This window comes from Myodes glareolus, chromosome 4 (genome assembly GCF_982192425.1).
Source record: "Myodes glareolus chromosome 4, mMyoGla1.1, whole genome shotgun sequence".
NCBI lineage: Eukaryota > Metazoa > Chordata > Mammalia > Rodentia > Cricetidae > Myodes > Myodes glareolus.
Window position 1 is genome coordinate 72,363,540 of NC_142029.1, and position 23,014 is coordinate 72,386,553.

Below are 23,014 nucleotides of genomic sequence, written 5' to 3' on the forward strand. Positions count from 1 at the left end.
TTCCAAGGCTCCTTTACCTCTCATTCATGTACCCCCTCCAGCATCTAGGCCAGCCTTGGGGTCCCCAGAAACCAAGTTTGTAAATCACCTATCTTACATAAACAATAGCAGCCCTGGAATGGAGATCATAGCTCTGCTATGATTTGATCTATGATCTGCTGTGTAATAACGAACTGGTCACTTTCCCTCTCTGGGCTTAGGTAGTCTTGCTTCTCTAATGCCTCTCCTGGATATGACACTCCAGACAGTTTGGAGTCAGAACTAAGGTGGGTGGGCCAGGCACAGTATTCACCGCTGAGTGAGGAGCCATGAAGCCAATGAGAGCCACAGACACACTGATCTGTACAGTCAAGCCTGGGGGCCGTAGTCCCTGACCCTGCACACCAACACACATCTATGGGAGAGAAGGCTTGCCGTGCAAAGCTGAAATGAGAGATGACAGAAGGCGAAATGTGGCTTCAGGGACCAGCTCAGAGAGCGATCTCCTTCTGGTAACTTCTGTGGCCTCTCCCCACATCCATCTAGTCTTCTATTCCCACCTCCCTGTTTGTTTGTTTTGTTTTGCTTTGTTTTGAGACAGCGTCTCGGGCATCTCCTGCTGTGTAATGATTCTGGTCTCCTCACTGAGAGGCTATAGAGTTGGAAGGATTGGCATCCAAGCTTTGGAGTTGGCAGCTGCTTGCACTCAGTCCTGCCAATGCCTGCCTGACCCTTCCCAGGCCACTGGAAGGACTGTTGGGGTTGTTTGGGACCAGAAAGGTAGAGTGGACTCTGTTTGTACAGCTGGGCAAAGAGAGGCAAAGAGAGGGTAAGTGACTTACCACAACCAAATAGCTAAGCCTTAGCAGAGTGTCACTGGGGCCAGCCTTTTGTCGGACTGCTGCACTCAGGGGTGGGGCCTCACATGACCTCAGCGCTGGAGAGCAACTGAGGCTTGGGTCTCCTTTCTGGAGCTGGTGATGTGTATTTCGGCTCCAGGTTAGCAAAAGTAGTTGTCCAAAGAGGCAGCAAGGCAGGACCACCAAGCCCTTCAACTCCATCCCAGGCACAGCTTGGGTAGCCACCCAGGAAAAAAAGTATTGGCCCCTAGTAAGCAATCCAGAAAGAGACGAAAGTCAACATTTCAGGTGGGCAAGCAAGACCCAGACCCACCTGAAATGAAGTCTGAGCAAAACACTCAGCTCCCAGATAGAAGACACAAGGCCCAGAGTAGAAGGATAGAGAGTTAGAGCCCCATACAGAAGGGGACAGGGCGAAGACACTGGCGCAGCAAAGGGACAGGGTGTGCAGCAGGGATTCATTTCTGGGCAAAAGGATCAGAAAGTAAGAGGTGGCAATGTCACCTGGGCCCTTATCTAACTAGCCATCCTGACTAGCAGAGCCCAGGAGGTGATGCCGGAGGCCCCTCTGCATTGAGGCAGAACCCAAGAGGCCAAGAGGCAGCCAGCCAAAGTCCGACTCTCCCCTGAGAGGATGTTCTTCCGTGTCTCCTACCGCTCCTCCTCCTCCCACCCATTCATTTATTCATGCAGTGAGGCTCTCGCCAGTGGAGTTAATAATCTCGCTCATCTTGGCAACTCCTAACACCCTCCCTCCACTCGCTCCCCCAGTTTGGGGTAGGGACGATATGCTGGCGATTCATGTGGTGTTGATTAGAGTATTGATTCTGCCTGCAGCTCTCACAGACACCCGCCTGAACATCCATCAGTGACAAATGGTAGACTGGAGACTGCCTCCTGTGAGACCCAAGGGCTGGGCCAGACCAGAGCACAGTTCAGCCGTTCTCCAAGGTGGAAGTCCGGGTAGATCCCACTCAACTCCAGCTGGCCCTGTGTTGTTTGGCCTTCTAATCTCAAGTGCCCCTGTTCTCTTCATGCCTCCCATCCCTCCATCCTTTCTCTTCTCTACTCTTCAGATGCTGATGAACAGCTGGGCATCCAATCTGGCCCCCTCCCCGTCATTACAAATGACACCAATAAGCCAGGACATCACACGGCAACCCACTGAGGCTCACATTAGCAGCCCAGAAACTGAGGCTCCCCGAGGTCAGGCAAGGCCAGGCTGTTGACCAGAGCCATGGCTAGATTGAAGTGCTACTGTCCCACCAATCACCCAGCAACCCAGAAAAGCAGTGACATGAATTGAGCCACTTTGTGCCAGGGATGCATTGTCTCTTTGACAATGTGTATTTGTCTTGTGATGTAGAGGTTCGTTATTCCCGTCTCACAGATGACAACGCTTAAGTAATCTGTCTGCAAGTTGCACGGTTAGGCTGCACCATGTGGGGGCTCTAGACCTCCTCTGTGGGACTCCAGCTCCGCTTTCTTGTGTTTGCTTGGCAGCTCCCAGTTCATACACGTGCTTATTCTCACCTCCAATCACACACCCCCACAACCCCCCACCCCAGAGAGAACTGGCATTGTGACCCCCATTTTACAGATATGGAAACTAAGGCATGGCTGGATATGTGGCTGGACATGGTAGAACCAACACTCTAGCCATAGCTGATGCTTTTCTGCCTCCCCTGGGGCTGGGCCACCACCTGCCCTCTGCCAGACATCTGCCAATCAATAAGCCCCTGAATCCAGCCTTCCTCCCCTTTCAGGAATCCCTCTGGGAAAGGGCACCCCAGAGTGTCAGCTTCCCTGTGCCAGTCTGCTTCTCTCTAGTGTTCAAGCCAAGGTTGGTGCTGGGACATCTTTCCACTGACTCACTTCCTCTCAAAAGAGGAATACAGAGTTCTGTTTCACTTTACAAGCCATTTTCCTGCCTAGAACCCCCATTTTTCTCTGTCGCATCTCCTTCCCTGTCTGTACGACCTATCCCAGTACACTCCCAACAGGAATCCCCAAATCCACCTACAATGTCACTCATGGAATTGTCCACCACTCGACTCAGGATCTTAGACTTGTTGTTTCTACTTTGGGAACCTCAGTTTCTCTACCTGTCCTGCCTGGTGCTCGCCCTTGGGCTCCGATCCTCAGGGTAGCTTTCTGGCACCCCCACTCCTTACAGCTCCGGCTTCTCCTGTTTTCACCCCGAGAAGGCAGGTAGGAAGACCGGCCCAGATATCCAGACTTCGGTGTTAGAGTTGGCACCCAGGATGGTGCTGGGCCCAGGAAGCAGCTTTGATTGCAAATTGATCTGTTGTTCACTGAGCTGGTTACCAAGAAGAGGGGAAGCAAGTTGTCAATACTGCATTACCCACCGGGACCTAGAGCTTCTTCCCTGGGAGACAGAGAAGGTGGAGGAGGGGAGAACAAACTTTGCAGAGTCCCTGGGAGGGTGCTAGGAGCACAGGACTCATCCCCAGAATCCTCCTCCTGTCCTAGAACCAATCTGGAGCTGAGCATGGGACACAGGAACTGAAACATCAAATTTGTTGGAGGTGTGTTTCCATTTGCTTTGGAGTTGCATGATTTGACCCAGATCTGGAGTAAAGGGTAGACTCTTTATCTCCACCAGGCTGGCTTCGGGACATGTGTGCATGGCTCCAGTGCAACCACAGTCTAGGCAAGAAAGGTGCTGGGACTGAAGGGTCGATGAAGGAAACCCTGCTTGACTTGTCTGTTTGAGCCCCTTTGTGGCCAGGACACTAAGCCACGGAGTCTTGGCAGGTGTACTGAGTACAGTGTTGGAAAGTTCCCTGGGGACCCTTCCGATCCCATCGCTGCACCAAGCAGGATGGAGGAAGGTGCAGCACTGTTAGCTGTGACCCAAAGCTATAACCCAAATCTCACCGTCCTGTGAGGGATCTCTCGCTGATTGCTATCTTGCAGATCCAGGCAGGTTCTCACCTTACCCACTCTTCCCTGCTCCCCTGACCTCTCTCAGGATTCTCCTCTTCTCTAGACAACTGCCATGTCTTCTTACTTTCATATTAACACTACCTGCCTTCCAAATCTACATTGTCCCGATGGGGCTTCCACGTGCACGTTGTCCTAACAGAACTTCCACACCCACGTTGTCCTAACAAACCTTCCATGTCCACGTTGTCCTAATGGAACTTCCACGTCCACATTGTCCTAAGGGAGTTTACACGTCCACATTGTCCTAACAAACCTTCCATGTCCACGTTGTCCTAACAAACCTTCCACGTCCACATTGTCCTATAGGACCTTCCATGTCCACATTGTCCTAACAGACTTCCCAGGTCCACGTTGTCCTAACAGACCTTCCATGTCTACATTGTCTTAGCAGAATGTTTCTGATGAGCCAAGTGTGAAGACAAGAACTGCCACAGACCATGTGCCCCAAGATGCTTATAGTAAAAGAAAATGTTCCTTCTACCTGTCTTGTGATCAGAATGTGCCGGGCACAGTGCTAGAAGCTGGGGGAGGCACCGTAGTAAGAGGGTCTTGTTGAGGACTCCGGGGGTGTTAATTACTTGCTGTATCACTGTGATGAAGTGCCTGGCAGAAAAGAGGCAAGGTTTATTTCAGCTCATGATTCCCGAGACTTTCATCCTTGCAGCAAGGAAAACATGGCAGAGTAGCTCAGATCACAGCAGGAGTGTGCGGCAGGGGCTGTTTACATTACAGCAGTGCAGGAAGCCAAGAGCGGGGCAGAAACCAGGAGCCAGACCGGAACTTCCAATGGGCTTTCTTCCTCCAGCTAGGCCCCACGTCCATAGGGGTCCACAAACAGCACTGCCAGCTGAGGATCAAGCCTTCAAAAGGTGGGCTCATGGGGAACATTTCAAAAACAGAACAGCACCTTGCCATGTGGGAGAGAGCCAGGCAGGAGCAGCTGGAAGGCCTTCCGTGACCACCAGTGAGGAGTGACTTCCAGAGGAGGAGACACCCTGCCTTGAGTTGAGCCTTGGAGGACAAGAGGTAGGCTGACAGAAGGACATTCCCAGCAGCTACAGGAGGAGAGGGACACTCTGGACCAAGGTCACTACTATAGCAGCCTCATGGGAAGCTGTATCATAGAGAGTCACTCTAAATTCTATCACTGAATTCAACCAATGGCTGCTAAGCGTCTATCATATGCCTATCAAGGGCAGAAGCCATGGGCATGGGAGAGCCAGATGGACCCATATGCAGTAGTCCCTCTGCGCCGCCCCGCAGAAAACACCAGACAGGTACCAAAATCCAACAGATAGCACGGAGGGAAACAGGCAAAGGGAAAGCAGCTTTGATGGGCTAAGGAAAAGGATTAGGAAAGCTTCAGAGATGGAGTATGGCTCACTCAGGTGTCAGAGAAACACGGGACTGAGAGATGCCCCCGGAACATGAGGGAATACCAACAAGTACAAAATCCTGGCACGTGGAGTCCATGTGCGCTGAATGCCTTTGGGTAAACAATAACAGTCAGTCTCTGGGGACGTCAGCACTCAGCTCACACAAACAGGATAAATGCAGAAAGAAATTATCTATGCATGTTTAGGCAGAGCATAGATGAACCCAGAGCCACAATGAGCCAGAGGTTCAAAGAAAGGGAACCTGAGAAGAGGCCACCATATGAAATGCTAGTCAACGGACAAAGCCTACCTAAGGCAACCAGAGGGAGGGACACCTGGATTCATACTTTGGCTTTTCCTCCCTTCTTTCCACCCGCTGCTGGACCTTTAGAACAGGATCCTAGAGGTGGGGAGTCTGGTAGATTTGTGCCTTGCAGATTAGTGCCCTGTGGGCAGAAGGAGAAGGGTGGCTGGCGCTGCTTGTCCCCTGTAACCCCTGACTACAAGGCATCGCCCCCCCCCCCGAAAGTGGGCCATCTAATCAGCCCAGGAGCTTCGCACGCTTCTTAAAAGATCAAGCGAGAGAGCAAAGGCAGAAAGCTTTGTACAAAAATAATTGGTGCTCCTGATCTCGAGCCTACCAGGCATCCTTCAGTACCAATCCTTTTAGAATTCATAACAGATCGTTTTGCACATGAGAAAATTACAGCTCAGGGGGGCCAAGTCATCAATATCTATGATACTTTTAACTCCTTGCTTTCCAAGAGGTAGAAACCCAAGTCACACTGGCTTGAGCAAGGAAAGCCTTTGGCTGGCATGAGAGACTATAGCTCCAGGCACGGCTGTATCCAGGCACTTGCTCTCTGTCTTTGCATTGTGTTGGCTTTATTCTCAGGATGTCACATCCAAGGTGACACAGTAGCTTTAATATGCTTATGCCACCTTAGCTTGACCAAGAGAAAGAAAGTCCCTTTCCTCAAAATCCTCAATAAATATTCTTAAACCTGGCTTCCTCATCTCTGGACCAATCCCTATGGCAAGATCATTGGTCTGGGCAGGGTCAAGTGTTCCCTGCCTTGAAGCCAGGAAACAGACCACAATGGATGAAAGTCACCATAGCAGTCACCCCAGTGGGCAGGGTTACTGTGGGACAATGGCCTTTTATCTTGTCACTTGTGTTATTTTAATAAAATGCTAATTGGCCAGTAGTCAGGCAGGAAGTGTAGGTGGGGCAACCAGGCAGGAAGTAGAGGCAGGGCAACAAGAACAGGAGAATTCTGGAAAGAGGAAAAACACATCTGCAGTTGTCACCCAGAGAGAGAAGAAGCAAGATGAGAATGCCTCGCTGATGAAAGGTACCAAGTCATGTGGCTAACATAGACAGGAATAATGGGCTAATATAAGATGTAAGAATTAGTTAATAAGAAGCCTGAGCCCATTATTCTTGTCTATGTTAGCCAAGTGATTTGGTACCAGTTTATAATTAATGTAAGCCTCTGTGTGTTTCTTTCGGATGGAATGGCTGTGGGCCCAGGTGGGACAGAAATCTCTGTCAACACAGGGTAACCGAGGGATGGTAGAGATCTGACTTCCCCAAGTGGAGAGGATGGATAGAAGAAATGGAAAGGGAAGGAATCGTGGGCATGGCACCCACAAGTAGCAACCTGCTTGGTCAACTTCTGAGCTTGTGTTTGAGGTTCGTTTGTACCTCTCTGGGCCTCCTTTTCCTCTTTTTCTTCCTCTTCCTTCTGCTCTCCTTCTCCATTCTTCCTCCCCCTTACTTTTTCCCTTCCTTCTGTCCCCCTCCTCCTGCCTCTTTCTTCTTGCTTCATCTCCTTCGTTGGCCTCGTGAACAAGAGCTTGGTGACACCACTAGGGATGACCTTGTCTCTAAGTCCTGTTGCAGCAAGGGACTGCAGGCCCTATGAGAAAAGTCAGACTCAAGGCCTCTGAATGGGAGGGTTGAGGGCAAACCGAGCCACCACCAGCACAGTAAGCACTGACTCCACATTCTCCCTCGCCTGTCCACTCCCTGATACACGTCTAGCATCATGGAGTGCCAGCTTTTGATTCTTTTCTTGGAATGCCTTTCTCCTGTCCTCAGGGGTGGGGTGCCACGAAGAGCACATGTAAAGCACATGTGTGTGTGTGTGTGTGTGTGTGTGTGTGTGTACGTACATGTGCACAAAGTGATGTGTGACTGAGAACCCCAAGTCTCCAAGTTCTGACGGTTCCATCCGGAGACTGCAGGCAGCCCTAAGAGGGACCTCAGAGCTCTCGGCTCCCTGGCCTCCCTCCAGCCCCTGCCTCTTCTTCCTTATTTACTACTCTTCTGAGCACAGCTATGTTCTAAAGAGAGGATGGGGAACAGGATTTAGTGTGAAGGCACATCAGGCTCCAAGAGGGAAAGATTTAGAAGAGGAGGGAAAGAACAGGGTGCGGGAAGAGGAGATGGGATGGATAAAGGAGAGGTGCAGGTGGCTGCTACAATGAGGAGATGGGGAATCCAGGTTCAGAAACAGACAGCGGAGAAGCAAACCCCACACCAGTCAGGCCAGTATGGGGCAGATGCTTTGCATGAAGCAAGACAGATGATAAGGAAAGAGGCCTTCTCAGTTGTGGAGGCTAATGAGGAACAGGGCTATGGGGCTACAGGTGATGGGTGTGTCTCGCCCTGTGTTGGGGAGATGGCTGGGATGCTGGCCAGCCTTTCTTCTACTCTTTCTTTCGTAGAGGACCAAGTTCTAGGCCAGACAAGCACATGGACAACAGAGACGTGGTCTTTGGTGTCCTTTTCCTGCTCCTAGTTGACAAGCTGCACGCCTTGCTGGCTACTTCAGGGCCTTCCTCCAAAAGCATTCAGCATGAGAGACTCATCTTGAGATGCTTCCAGCCTCAAGTTAGATGCTGGACCAGAGACGCTGGACCAGAGACTGGGTACCAGTGTTAGAGCCAAAATACTTTATAACACCCAGGGCACAGAGCCTGAAGTCCTTGCTGTTCGTCTAGGCTCTGGAGCTCCTCACCTTCACGCAGAAGGGGCAAATGAAAGGCACACTTGAACCTTTTGTAGGCGGTCCCCCACTGCAGCCTGATGACCCCAGAGAGGAGAAGCTGGCCCCACACAGAGGCTTGTCTGGGCTCACTAAGACTGTCAGATTTACAGATGCTATTTGTGAGGTGCCCTGTGCCCTACACACACACACACACACACACACACACACACACACACACGGGGGCGGGGACAGAAAGCAATTATTATCCCAAGAGGCACCTTGGCACCTTTCCATCCATTCCCAATCTCCTGGCTGATAGACACCCAAGGCCTCCAGAAGAGCCTATGGGACCCCATCCCATTGCTTCCTGCCCCTGGTGCCTGCACTCCTCAACCTCCGAGCCAGCTAGCTGTCAACTCTGCAGTCATGAAGCCTGAGAGTGACTGGTCTTTCACAGTCAGTACATGGCGACTGTGGAAATGAGATGGTCAACATGATTAACCACGGGATCCTCCAGTCTAGAAGCTGGGAAGACAGGGATGAGCAGAGAGCCTCTGGGGGCTCCAGGCTGGAGCCATAGGGAACAGTTTACAGTGCACTCCCCACTGTGGCTCCCCATTGAGGTAGGCTCCCCTGTTCTCTGTGCCTTTAGAACCCAGTGTCCCATGAATCTTGCAGTAGACGCGCAGATATAAGATAATCCTGTAGACATATCAAGCCTGCTTCCCTGTGCTAGGTGTACATGTCTGCATGTAGGAGCACACTAACTCATGCCCGCCCCGCGGATGCCCCTGCACACTACTCTACACCCTACAGAATCAAACATGCTCCCACGCATTCCTACAGCTCTGTCACATTGCCGACTGCCAATTCTGGCACAATACCCTTCCTGACATATCCTTCCCTCTACATGACCAGCGTGTGGGCACGCTCAGACACCTACACATATTCCCAGACTCCTGAGGCAGCTAAGGCCCCTCTGCTGAGTATCCTTGTCTCACTCGGGGCAAATTCATACCTGAACTTCCCCAGCTACACACCCACACCGACTCCCCCTCTAAGCCAGACATTCCCAGCTCCCGGCCCCTGACTCATCACACCAGACACGTCGCACTCACATGGGAACTCATTGTGTTTTCTTAAGGTTCATTCACCCACCCTTTGGAAAGCCGTGCGTCAGATGTAGCTCAGTTGGCAGAGAGCTTGCTTAGCCTTCACAAAGGCCTGGGTTCAATCTCTAGTACCACATGGACCAGGCATGGTGGTGTGTAGAAGGCCACAACCACACTCTCCACCTTAGATGGCGCTGCACCGCCAGGTGAGCTAGAAAGCTCACACGTGTTGGTATTTTTCCACTACTCCCAAGGTATCACCTGGGACTGGGAGCAGTTAACCAATCCAAGAATGACACGTCCAAAGCAGGGTCTGTTTCCTATATAAGGGATGGGTTCCATCTTATCTGGGTCTCCGCCATGTGGCTTATGCTCTAGCTCCCAAGAGACATAAAGCTTTTCTGCAGAAGAATCCTGTGTCCCGCGTGGTTCTTGCTGGCGAGACGGTAGCGCGGGACAGTGGTGCACACCTGCAGTCCCAATCAGCGCTTGGGAGACGGAGACAGGAAGATCAAAAGGCTACAAACAGGTGCCAGGCAGTGTGGCCCTGTTTGAGAAAGACACCCCCCAGCCCCCAGCCCCCAGCCCCCCACTCCCACCCGTACCCCCACCCCCGGCTCAAAGGAAAAAAAACATATTTATTCACCTTCTCACAACAGTCTGGGGATGAGGCACTTGGCTGCAAGCACTTGCTGTGGGCTGGGGACTGTTCCCAGGGACTGACCCTGCTGTGGGTCATATTGGCTGTATGTAGCCAACCTGTGCCTCGATTCCTGTCTGTCTGATTCCAAACATTCTGCCTTTCCCCATGGCTGGGCACTGGTCGGTGTAGGACCTTTGTACCGGCACACGTGCTCCTACAAGCAGCGGGAATCTGCACTGGTCAGATATCAGTCCTTGCTCTGCTGCACACCTATGTCAGTGGCCCCTGAACCTATCCGGTGCATGCTACCCTGCTCTCCCAAACCTCCCGAAAAGCTCCTACCTTCCCAGTACCCCACATCTGGACCCAGGATGCTCAGAAACACCTGCTGGGACCTCAAGGATGACAGAGACTGGGTGAGCCCCCTAGGAGGTCCCAACCTTCCCCGCCCATCTAGTTCTTTGCTCTTTTCAGTACACCAAGGCTGTCTGACCCTTGCAGAGGCCCCTTGGCTTTGACTCTTCTTCCGCGGAGATATTTCTGAGGCTCCGTGTGCTGTTTGGTAAATAAATCGAGGGCAGCGGGAATAATATACCTGTCAAACAGCAGCCAGCTTCCAATTTCCGCTGTCAGGCCTGCCTGGCTGTGCCACATCCAGCCTCCTGACACATTGCCACAAGCAATATGCTCTGAGGGCCCTGCAGACAGGAGGAGTGGGCCACTGCTGGGACGTTTCTCCTCTCTCACTCCTGCACCCCACCATCTGGGTGTCACAGGGCAGATGTGAAGATGAGCTTCCCAGTGCACAGCCTAGAAGACAAAGCCTGAATGGGGCAGCAGAATGGATGCTGGGCTGCCTTGGAGGACAAGGAGGGCAGAGAGCAGGTACAGTGATGGGCACTCACAGGTAGTTAGAAAAGGAGCCCAGGGCCATTCATTTGAGTGCCTGGATGGCTGGGATGTTCTTTTTTGTACAGGGTTAGCCAAGCCCACTGACCTTGAGGATCCACCACTCAGGCAACAGGATAGCTCTGCGGGGGTCCTCGCTCTGGTTTATCCCAGAATTCGCAACTCAGGTATCTGTCTGTCCTCATCTATGGCAAACCGAACAGGGTTGGGGGTGTCTTCTCTTTCAGGGGCCTCCCTCCCTGCCCCTCCTCCCCAGCTTGTAGACTTACCACCCCTCAGGCACACACAGCTGTTCTCTCTTTGTGTTCTTCACAAGTTAAGAGGGTTTCACCTAGGAACCTCCACTCACCCCTCCCCACACTTGGCGTTCTCACAGCATCTGCTGACTTTTGCACACTCATTCTCTTGGTGACAACTCGAAGCAAAATGTAACCCCCACTGCCACCTCCGCCCCATACCAGGCAGATTCAGGAAGATTAAGCAAGTGAACTTGAACATAGGGATAAGAGCCAGGGACTGGAGAAGGGAATCAGAGGTCGCAGGCAGACAACTTTCAGAAGATGGCCCCTCTTCCTGGGTCTAGGGAGCCTAACAAATAAGGAAGCTGGGTCCTCAATGCTTCACCATGATAGAGGGCGCTATGAGGAGTGAGTCAAGTCAGCCGCTTTATAGATATGTTGTTGGCAAATCAAGGGACAAAGAACTTTCTCCAAGCCACAGGCTTTGGCTTTCGAATGAACAAGACCCCAGCAGAGTCACAAAACAGCCCTGCCCTGTACTGAACTCCTCTTAGACCATTTCTGCCTTTTTTTTTTTCCAGGAAGCTTTCCCTCCATATTCCAGTTCCTGGGCTGAGCACAGATGGAAGGGAGTTGTAGCTCTTCCAATCTGACTTTGCACTTACACAGTGACAGAAACTGAGACCAAAGTGGATGCAAACCGCAGCAAGCAGTGCTTAGCAGAGCTTGGGTCCCTTCTGGACCGCAGTTTCCTTATCTGTACCATGAGACCGGAGTACCCAGCTCTGCCATGGGGTCAGTAGAAGGCATTCCATGTGAGTACAGGGTTCGTGTCCTTTGGCTTCTGCTAGAGCCAAGCATAAAAATATGTTCCTCTGACAGAACGTTTAAGTGAAGGGATGCTAAGTGCTTTAGTTGTTGCTCCTTAAACACTGGCTTTTAAGATCACATCTGAGCTAACAGGAAACCCAGGTTTACTGGGAGCCTGACATAAGACAATCTCCACCCCTCTGTGCCTGTACCCATGCCTTGGCCCTGCACTGTGGAATCCAGGACTTTCTTTGGGAAGCTGGAAATGAAGCAGGAAAGAGAGACTGTCTGTGAAGGGCCAGGCCTTAGCCCCCTTGGCACCATGTCCATCTGCTCAAGAGCAGACAGAGCAGTGGGGATCAAGCATGTGTGCCTCTATGTCACATAGACGAATGGAAATAAACACAAATTTAGCACTACAAGCTGGAGTGGGGAGGCCCCTCACACTTCTGCTGCATTGCTGCAGTTTGTTCTGGATGTGGGACTGGGGAACGTCATGCCCCACACTAGGATGAACTCTAGCCAAGCTCTACTCCAGGAGATCACATTGCTGTCCGGGGCCCTACGCCCTTCTGAGCGACAGACCTGACTGTGGTATAGGGGATTTAGGTCAGCTCCAAAGGTAGCCCTCCTGTCTTCTCCATTGCTTGCCTAAGCCTCCGGAAAGGCTGTAAGCTACCAGTTAGAGGACAAGCAGAAGAGGAGGACATCAGTGGATTTGCATTTACATGTGGTGGCTGAGAATGCATGAACTACTATCTCAGGCAGACTAGACCTAGAGGTACAGCCAAGCAAGAGGCTCCCACATGGCCCTCACTTGGTCCAGGCCAAAGAAAGGAACTCAAAAAACAGAAGGGTACTGTCCAGCCTCAGCACCAGTCACTTCCTGCCTCCAAGGATGCTGTGTATCCAAGGGCATCACACCAAGTGTTTGAAAATTGTGTCTTCTAATCCCCTTCTCCCAAACACACACATCCACATACAATCAGCAGGATAATCTTCCCCAGAGCAGGAAACTGGTCAAAGGTACCTTGGTGGCTAGCTGAACAGATGTTATGGCAAGAACATGCATTATTGGGGAGCATATGCCTTACATGGGGAGCTCCATGCATCATTCCCTCCTGTTTGGTTGGAGCCTATGAAAACTGGCAAAGAAGGTTCAGCCTGGACCAGGCAGAAACCCTTAACTGTGGCCCTACCACGCATCTGTGAGCACACTAAGGAAAAGAACCTCCCCATCAAACTTAGCAGCCTGGAGACCTACACTCAAGGCCAAGAAAGAGGAGGCTCCTGATTATACCAAGGAGCCTAAGTTAAAAATGAAGCCCACAGGCTTTTTGTTTAACAAAGATGCTCTCTTACTGGCCAGGCTATGGTGATCCTTGGCCATTCCTGAGGGCCATAAGAAAGAGCCACCTCCTCCCTGAAACCTCCATGTGTCTTCTAGCCCCTCTCGCAGTGGCAACTGCAGCACCCCATGGAGTTTTAGGATCCAATAGCAACAGTCTTCTTCAGTCTGCAAATGAATTCTTGCATCCAAAATACCCACACATGTAGATACATATGTAGATTTATATGTGTACTTACATACACACATGCACGTGCACACACACACACACACACACACACACACACACACACACACACACACGGAAAGAGCCTATCTCTGCCTTCAGGTCTTGGCTTCACTCTTTGTTGCCCCATCAACTGAGTGGGGGTGCTAACTGTAGGGTGATAATGTGACCTCAGTCTTCCCCTGGTGCCCCGGCAGCCCCAGACCATGGGTGATAAGGAGCACATCTGAGGTAATCAGTCTGGGTCAAACTTCAAACCACATGAAGCCTGCCTGTGGGCGGGAGGGAGTCCCTGGCTCCCTGTGCCTTGCTGACTGTCTGCCTTCTGGCCGCCAGCCCGAGTTACCTGCTCGTATTCCCCAAACAGACCAGGACAGTGGCCCAGGCAAGTATCCAGCAGCTATTTCAAGGACTGTCCCTTCACAAAGGATTTAGAAATGACACACAGGATGGGGACAGATTCCAGCTGCAGAGGACATAGGGTTTTCCAACATATCCAGTCACCTCAGATAATGTCATCTAGAATTCAGGGCAAGGCAGGAGAAGCCCGGGCAGAGACATGCCCAGGAGGGTGACAGTCCACTTCCCAGCTTGGGTTTTGCTTTCATAGAGGGGGCACACTTTCGGGACCACACTTTTCTGCTCACGGTTCCGGCAGGACAATGGTTGCTCCCATCCCTATGAAGAACCAGTGGGGCCACTAGGAGTGAGCGTGGATGTGTCCGGAAAGTGACCTATGACGGTACACAAAGCCAGGCCTACTGGATGTGATCCACGTGGATCCCTCAGCAAATCAGAGCTGTACCCTGTCAGTCTGAGATCCCTATCCAGCTAAACTAGGAGCCAGCCCAGCACTCCCAGGCTGTGAGGCAGTATTGCTGCGTGTCTACAATTCGCACATACAGTGCACACATGTGCACCCAGACCAGAAGCCGCCAGTCTAGGACTTCTCAGCTAGACACTGTGGCACTCCTCCAGGGTTCCCTAAGTGCCCACCCACAGCAGACAAAAGCTCGCAAGCACTCCCGAACCTTGGAGCAGGAAGAGAGCATGTTGGCTTTGTCATAGCTCAACGGCATCCGTGCCCACTAAAGAGCTTAAAGTTGTCGGTCTGTATCGCACATACATCTTGCGGCTGGAGAATACAGACGGACATTTCAGTACAATTCTAGAGAGTGTTCTAGACTTTCAGGTCTGAATTCAGAGAGGCAGCCTGAAAGACCTGCCCTAGAAACCACACACCACTTCTGCCTCTCTGAGTGATAACTCACGTGACCTCCCACTCCTGTGTGAGGTATGGAAGTCACCTCCTTGGCCACCCTGCCTAGTCTTTTCTAAAGGACAGGAGAGGAAAGAAGAGGCCTCCCCACCCCACCCCCAGCTTCCCATTACACTTCCATGCTGCCAGCCTCCAGGCACCAGGTCAGGAACACGAGGTGGGCATGTGTCCCTCCCCACACCCACACCTGGGCCTCCCTGACTGCCTGTCTTCCAGAGTGATGAGTTTATCTCCACAGGACAGAGAGGTGCATTTGACGGCTGCGATGACAGGAGCTGAACTCCTCAGTAAGCAGGTTCCCGGGGGGAAGGAATGGGGGAGATGCTATCTGCCTTGTCAGTCAGTCAGGAAATGAGTCTTCCTGCTAGCCCCTCCTCCACTTTGCTCTCCATCATGGCCCTGAGCTCACCTGGCCACCCAGAAACCAATGCAGGGAGTAGTAAACAACCCACGGGTACTGGGTAGGTACCCAGGGGACACACAGAGATGAGAAACAACTCACTCGACCAGCCCCACAGAAAAAAGAAAAAGAAGAAGCCAGCAAGAAAGCAATACTCTCTGCCTATATTCCTGTGCCAGCTTAGGCAGGTCTTGAAAACCTCGGAGATGTCAGTCATTTGAAGATGGAGTCATTTGAAGATGGCCTAGATGCTGCTAGGCCAGCAGGGACACATCTGGGCCATCTCCGGAGGTGCCCCAGGGATTTATCTCCAAGGGCCATGCCACGCCTTCCCATATGGGCTGTCCATGTTAGGACCGCCTTCTCCTTCCTTGGAGCCTCCCTGCTTTCTCTTCTACCCTTGTTCAGGCAACCAGGGCTAGGTTCACATTCAGTATATTGAGGTCCTTAGCCTCTCTTCTGAATAACTAAAACAGAGCCTGGGAGCAGGAAGAGCTGGGGACCAAGTACAACACACTGGAGCAGCCGGCTTGTTTTCTGGTTATGTGCACAGCACCGAGCCAGAGGCTCAAGGGACAGTCAACAGGAAAGTAAGCTTGGATGGTGATGTAGACAGCAAAATGAAAGCCAGGGAGAAAGCGAGTGACCGAATTGGTATCTGCACCACACACGACTGCCTTTGTGGCAGTTGGGGCTTGGCAGATGTGAATGCCATAGGGCTCCAAGGACAGCCAAGGCTGCCACAACCAGCAGTGGTGGTGCCCTGAGAAACAGCAGGCACCCTGACAGAGCTGCGTCCGTGCCTTTTGACCCTTGAGTCCTGTCCCCCACATGCGTCAGCAGGAACCCTGGCCCCTCTTCCCTCGCAGTCCTTCTGATGCCCCTGAAGAGGAGGATGGGGAACCCAGGGGCACAGTGCTCCTTGAGCCAGACTCCAGATCCCTCTCCACTGAGTCCTCACAGGGCAAGTGAGAGTGGGGTTCTTTGGGGTCTCTTTCATCCAGGTCTTAGCAAGGTTCCCTGCTTGTGACCTGAGCACACCTCACTCTGTTGGTTAGGATGTCAATATGTGAACGGTGAGAAGACACAGACATTCAGCAAGGTTTCAGAAGCCAGGCACATGTCACCACCCCAGAAAGGCTCTGGGTTTCCCCTTACCCAACCCTGACTCATCTCTGGCTGCTCTAGAAAGAACTGGTGCCAGGAAGACCAAGTCAGCCTTAGGGAGGCACCTACCCCAGGCAGCCAGGCCCAGCTACGGCCTCACAGTGTCCTAGAAAATGTCCACTCAGTCTTGCTGCTGTATGGGAAGAAGCAAAGCCCGCAGCCCACTCTGAGGGACTAGTGAGGGCACCAGGACAGAGACATGCCAGTGGCCTACCACTTGCACTGTCTAGAAGCCTGTCGGGAGGCAGATCATCCACTGCTTGAGGTCCTCTTGTCTCTGTCTGCCTGTAGTGACCAGGCCACCCCTCTGGGTCTCAGTTTGGATCTAGCAGGTGACTTTTGAGCTGTGCCTTAGGACTGGGACTCTGTTTTAACAAAAGTGATTGTATTTTTCTTCTAGCCAAAGCAAGTCACCACAAATGAGGTGACAATAACAACATTTTATTCTCCACAGTTTTTTCCTTTCAATCTCTCTCTTAGATAGATAGATAGATGGATAAATAGATAGATAGATAGATATCTTTAAAGATTTATTTATTATGTATACAACATTCTGTATGCCTGCAGGCCAGAAGAGGGCACCAGATCTCATTACAGATGGTTGTGAGCCACGATGTGGTTGCTGGGAATTAAACTCAGAACCTTTGGAAGAGCAGCCAGTGCTCTTAACCTCTGAGCCATCTCTCCAGCCCCTCTCCACAGTTTTCAGTGACATAAATCCCAAATCCAAATATCAGAAGGTTGTCCCTCTGTCCCCAAGCCCTCTGTAGACTCCTCCTCCCTCTATATTCTCCTTCCTGGTGTTCCAGACACTCCTGGGTCTATAGGCCCCAGAAGTCCAGTCCAGAGCTGTCAGGCCTTGCTGTGTCTTCTCTGTACTGCTTTCAGGACACCTGTCATTGCAGATTCCACCTTTCATATTCCATCCAGGATGACCTCCTCTCAAGAACCCTGTGTTATACATGTCTACAAAAAACTTTTATTTTTTATTTGTTTTGTTTTTCCAAGAAAGGGTGTCTTTGTGTAGCCCTGACTGTCCTGAAACTCTCTGTAGACCAGGCTGGCCTTGAACTCACAGAGATTCACCTGCCTCTGCCTCCCGAGTGCTAAAAATAAAGGAGTTCATCACACATTCAACTTTTTTCTGTTAAAAATAAGTGTGTGTGTGTGTGTGTGTGTGTGTGTGTGTGTGTGTGCGTGCGTTTGAGTGCCACAGCTTTCATGTGGAAGTCAGAGGAAACTTACAGGAATCTTGGTTCTCTCCTTCCACCATGTTTGTTCTGGAATTTTAACACAGGTTGTTAGGTTTGGTAGTAAGTGCCTTTACCCACTGATCCGTCTCCCCTGCCATGCAAAGGCCCCTTTTACAAACCAAGGCATACTCTTTTTGTTTTGGTTTGTTTTTTTTGTTTCTTTGTTTTTTCGAGACAGATTCTCACTCCATAAGATCTGAATAACCTAAAATTCTGCAGACGAGGCTGACCTTGAACTCTCAGAGATCCACCAGCCTCTGCTTCCTGAGTGCTGAGATCAAGGCGTGCACCACTATGTCTAGTTCAAGATGCACTCTATGTGCCTATGTGTGTGGACTTAACTTTGGTATTCAAGCCCACTGCAGTGTATTCTTTCCAAATCCCTACTATGACGGGCAACCTGCTAAGGAGTATGAATTGAGAGTGGAGGCAAACTCCATTCCCTCCCATCTTTCCTTACCTCAGGGCCTCTCCAAGGGAGCACTAGATACGCAGGTCCTCTGCCACCACCATTGGTCCCACTGTCCTAGCTGGAAGGCAACCTGGGTCTTCACATGGACGCCTATATTCCCCTGGAGAAGTAAGTCAATCTTTGCCCCATAATCACATCTCCACACGGGAGCTCTGCTGGGTGGTACTGAGCCTCTCTCTGGATCCCATGGAGCTGGGATGCCGTGTGTTCTGTCTTCTGCTGCTTGAGCAGCAAAGGGGTAAAGGGGTACAGGAAACCCACAGAGCCTGTGGTAGGAGCTTGGCTGAAAATATCAAGGAGTATTTATTAGGAAGTGATCAGCAGTTCATTGGGCAGGAGAAGTGGAGAGGCTTAGCCTGGTAAGGTGTGTGTGAGATGTTGTGTGCATTGATGTTTTGAGTGGGGGGGGTGCTGGGAATTGAACCTGGGTCCTCTGGAAAAGCAGCCAGTGTTCTTAACCACTGAGCTATCTCCCCAGCCCTGATGTTGGAGTTCTTTAAAGGAAGGAAATCTCAAAGCCCCCTCCTTGGAGGCAGAGGATGTACAACAGTCCAGCATTTTGCCCTCCAAGCTGAGGTTATGGGCGGCTACAAGGGGTGACTCATTTGCACCACCCATACCCCTACTTGATGAGGAGAGAAACAGTACTATAATCAAAGGATTGTCTGTGGGCCTCAGAAAAATCAATGCTAAAAAAATAAAATGTAATTAAGCCAGCTGTCATGGCACACACCCTAGATCCCAGTACTTGAGTGAGAAAGATTACTCTTCAGCTAAATCTAAAAATTTGAAGCCAGCCTGAGCTACCTGAGACCCTGTCTGCAAAAAACGAAACAAACTAACACACACCAACAACAACCAGTGACACAGAAACCCTCCTTGTCCTTGTAGGCTCTCCTCCGGATACACACAAAAGGTAGCGGGGAAGAGACAAGCAGAGGCCCGGGACCCAGTTTAGTCGTGGGGAGCAGACTCCCAAGAAGGCGGATGAAGGTACAGGGCAGTAAGTGTCAGTTTGGGGGAACAAGTGACAGGCAGCGTGGGATAACTACTCCTCCTGAACAGAGGCCGAGACATCCTCTTTCTATCAGCTTAGCCTCCTAGTGCACCCAGGTCAGGGGGCCCCCTTCTTCTCTGTGTTGATGACTAGCACCAGACCTGATACACAATAGAAGATGTGGGCAAAGCCCACTATCAGGGGCCAGGCAAGATAGAAGCGGATGCACTCACCCAGAAGGTGCTAATTGAGTCGATTAATTGAGCCAATTACTGAAGCTTCCCAGGAGGGATGGGGGTCAGGCCTGGCTCCTGGGGACCAGGTGCAGAATTGTAGGAGCTGCTGATAGGGGAGTGAGCTAAGCTGCACTCTGTGCCCCCACCCCTGGCAGCTTGCACAGGTCTAAAACGGAGAACTGGACCCCTTGCTGTCACAAGAACCTGGTGACTGTGGGCTCTAACGCTGGCCAACAAGGCAGGAGGCTAGAACAAGGCTGAGTGCCCAGGACAGCCCAGGAAGAGGTGCACTGAGCGAGTGAATGAGAGAAGTGAATTACCTTGCTCAACACGCCCTCCGCTAATTTTGGAGTGTGAATGGAAGCGAGAGTGAATTCAATTCATGAATCACAGCGGAGCTCTGAGGGCGGACGGGAATAGCGCAGGGAGCCTCCCATCCTACCTCTCCACCAGGCTCCATAACGGCTTCGAGGCGGCTCCATTGCTCCTGTGACCTCTAGGCCACGTGACTGAAGAGGTAGTGAAGGAGCCGGCGTTTGGACTGGAGTCCTCAGAGCTGCTAAAAGTACCCAACGGAAGGTGTGCACTGGCCTGGGAACTAGAAAATTTGAACTTGATTGTGACTATACAGGAATGTATTAGATAAGGAAACCTGAGACCTGAGTACATGAGAACTGTCCTGTCACACATGAGTAAGTAAGGCAGGAGCCCTGAGAGCATGCTCACTCACGTATGTGCGTTCCCCTGGCACCCCTACTTTGACACGGAAACCATCTCTACCAGCACCATGCCCAGTTGAAGTTCAAGGTCAGGTCCCAGCTGAGGACAGAGGCCCCTCTAAGCCCTCCTCTCCAATCCCACATCCCCATATCCCACCTTCATATAGTCTCAGCCTTCCCCCTCCTCCCTGCTCCCTCCTCCTTCCCTGCTCCACCCACAGGCCAGAGAGTTTGGCTTTAAAAAGATGCAAATCTAATTGCCAGCCATTTCTGCCTTGTTTTGTTTATGTGAACGGTTAAGTCTCTTTATTTGGATGAGAGAGGCTACATTCACATGAAGGCAGAAAAGTGCTCTCTCACAGAATCAGCTTTACCAACATATAATTTACATAAAACAAGATGCACTTATGTTAAATGTATAGATAGCTAATTTTTCATTTTTGTTTTTGTTCTGGTTTGAGACAGGGTCTTATAATACAGCCCAGGCTGATCCTCCTGGGGATCTGACCGTCATTCCTCAAGCTTGCGTGCAAACTCATTACCAGCTGAGCTAGCCCCACCCACCCACCCCCAACCCCCACCACCATGAAACAGGCTCTCATTCTAGCCTAGGCTGCCCTAGAACTCATTCTGTAACCCAATCTGGATTTAAAGTCATGTAAATGCTTCTGCCTTGGCCTCCCTAGTGTTAGGATTCCATGTGTGAGCCTGGCTTTCCATCCCCTAACAGGTATTGACCCTGGGCCTTATGCACACTAGGCACGTGTTCTCCTAGTTCACACTGTCTCTAGCCGTCTTCTTAATTTGGAAGCAGGGTCTCACTAAGTTGCTGTATCAGCTATGCTTTTTATTTTTATTGATGCCATCAAAGGCCTGGCAAGAAGCAAGTAAAGGGGGGTAAAGAGGTCTTTGACTTAGGGTGGCTCTGGAGCAGCTGGAGCGTGTGCCAGATGTTCCCATCTCAGAAGAGCAGAAAGCAGAATAGGGAGAGCGCCAACGCTCATCTGGCTTTCTCCCTTTTTCCCTTTTATTCAGTCCGAGCTATTGTCCTACCCCCACCCCGACACCCACGTGCAGGATGGCTCTTCCCTTCTCAGTTAAAGCTCTCTGGGAACATCTTCACAGACTTGCCCAGAGGTGTGTCTCCTAGGTGATTCTAAATCTAGTCAAGTTGACAATAAAGACTACACACCACAGTTGCTCGGGATGGCTTTGAGAATTCTTTACAGGCTAAATAGAGCTTAAACTACTGATCCCCCACCCCGTCTCTCTAGTAGCTGGGATTACAGGTCACGCCACTTTCTTGCTTATCACAGACACTCAGTGTTAACTGAATGCCGGCCTATGTGGTTTCGTGTGTAGTATTCCTCTCTCCTACTTGACCCCAAGCTGTAAGCAGAAGTCATGCCCCTGTGTCCTGAGTACCTGGCAGAGTTCCTGACACAGGAACTACTTGACAGGCATTTCAGGAGATGACACGAAGGCGGCTGAGACACGGGCCTCCAGGTCTAGGATGCTGAGGAGCAGGGAGGCACAAGGCTTAAGCAGAGACCTAGACAGTCAGGCCCAATAGTGAGCCCACCCAGATCCGGTTGACACAGAAAAGGAGGGACCAGGGAAGGCAGGAAAGAGAATGACTCATCTTCAGAGATGCATAGCAGAGGAGGAGGAAAACGCCACTCAACAGCTTCTTGTCTTTTCGTCGTAGGGGAATGAACGTTCCAGCCCCCGGTGAGCTGGGTGGTGATGAGTACCCAGAGCTGAGGCCACCTTATCAGGCCCGGAGCAGTCACCAGGGAGCTTTCTACTCAGAGAGGCATTCATAGTTCCCCCGCAGCCTCTACCAACCCCCTTGTCCCCAGGCTCCCCCACAACAGCTGTCTCTACCCCACCTCACTGTGTGAGTGATCCGCTCCGAGAGAGAATGCCATCCATGCTCAAGGACTATGAAAAGCAAGACAACCTCACTTCTCAAAAGACAAAGGACAGGATGACCCAGGGCAAGGGACATGTTCCACAGCACAGGGACAAGACCAGAGGCAGGAACACTCAGACCCAAGCTAAGATCAACTGGAGGAAATTCTCAGAAACCCCCCTTTCAAGTATGAAGTCAGGGACTGGGGATGTATCTTGGGAGGTAGAATGCTTGCTTAGCAAGTACGAAACACTGAGTTCTGTCCTCGAGGACCCAAAACCGAGTATGGTAATCCTAGTGCTCAGGAGGTGGAAGCAGGGAGATCAGAAGTTCAAGGTCATCCTTAGCTGCGTAGGGATTTTGAGGCCAGCCAGGGATACACGCAAGATACCTTGTCTCAAGGTGGAGGCAAAAACTGAAGTCAAACCTACAAAGGCAAGGGTCATATTGGCCGGACTACAAGCAGCAATGAATTTACATAGAGATAGGGAATGCTCAGCTCTCCAGAAAAATCTGAAGTGCTGAGGTAGCCCTGGCCCCAGGAAGAGGGCCCTAGGCAGCTCTCTATACTGTTCTAAGAGCAGGTCTCTGGCACCCAAGAAAGGACCTAAGATGTGAAAGGCAGAATTTTAACTCAGCAGAAAAGGCCCAAGACCTTGCAAAACCACTATGTTAATCACTCTAGACTTCCGTGGGACCAGCTGCTCCCAGCAGAGTCCCAGGCAGGTGCCGCCCGGAGCCCTCACTCCCATCCCTGGGAAGACGAGGCACACTCAGGAAGGCCTCACCTCCAGAAACTCTGCCCCTCTGAGCCAGCCCAACCTTGGGCTACAGAGGGACTTGGAGTCAGAGCCCAGGACTTGTCCTGCCTGCCATCCTCTCTCTGAATCTTCAAGGATGAGTCACCACAGCCCAAACCCAGACTCAAAGGATGACGATGTAAACAAGTGGGGAAAATAGGGGCTCTGACTGAGCTTGGCCTCCGTCTCCTAATCCTGAAGCAGGGGGTGGGGGGGTGGAAACACTTATACCTCCACAGTGCATGTCAGGATTAAATACGATGACAGATGTAACGTCTTGGCTCACAGCTAGCATTCAAAAGACGGCA